The following is an 805-nucleotide window of genomic DNA, read 5'->3' as shown; positions in this document are numbered from 1 at the left end:
GTTCATAATCTCTCCAACTCACACTCTGTATAAGTTCAGAGAGCACCCATACTTCCTGTCCCCCCATACTTCCTGTCTACTTTTCTCTATCTAATAGTTCTCCATTGCATTTATCATTATCTGAACTACTACACAGTTGTTGGTCCCTATAGTGTAACCTCCACGAGACAGGAATTTTGTCTTTTTTATCGTCCGCTCCCATGAGAACAAAGCTTGACATATTGGGAGGGGGGAGAAAGGGAGAGAGGGTGGGAAGCAGAAGGATAGGATCATGAAGTAAGAGGGAGAGAGGAAGAGAGAGACAAGACACCAAAGACAAGAGATGCATTTTTAAAAAGAACATCTCCATTTATTTTTAAATCTGAACTTGCATAAAACGGTGGTTAGTTGCATTGAATCCAAGCATCCTTGAGATATGAACTGCAGATGAGCCCAAGTTGGACCTTTGTTCTCACCATAAGATCCAGCGGCCACAGCAATCATCCTTATAACTTAATTTGCGTCTGCTCAGCTTTGTGGTGGCCCCAAATCCATGTGGCTCCAAGAGGCTTCCCTGGAGTGACAGTAGGAATGTGCTGAATGCTTATAACGAGCACTAGGACATATGGGGCCCTGACTACACTTCTTTCACAGGCTGTTGTCATCCGAGATGATGGTGAAGAACAGGAAGGGACCCCAGGAAACTCTGGGGTGGAAAGACCCCAATGAGGTACCAACTCCTAAAAGGATACAGGACCTAAAAGAAACTTAAGCATCAAGTTTCTGAGCATCAGCTCAGTTCCTCTTCCCTCCTGCCCCCGCCCCC

This window comes from Nannospalax galili, unplaced genomic scaffold, assembly GCF_000622305.1.
Source record: "Nannospalax galili isolate Female #2095 unplaced genomic scaffold, S.galili_v1.0 scaffold589, whole genome shotgun sequence".
NCBI lineage: Eukaryota > Metazoa > Chordata > Mammalia > Rodentia > Spalacidae > Nannospalax > Nannospalax galili.
The sequence above is the reverse complement of the archived record's forward strand: the minus strand, read 5'-3'. Positions refer to the sequence as shown.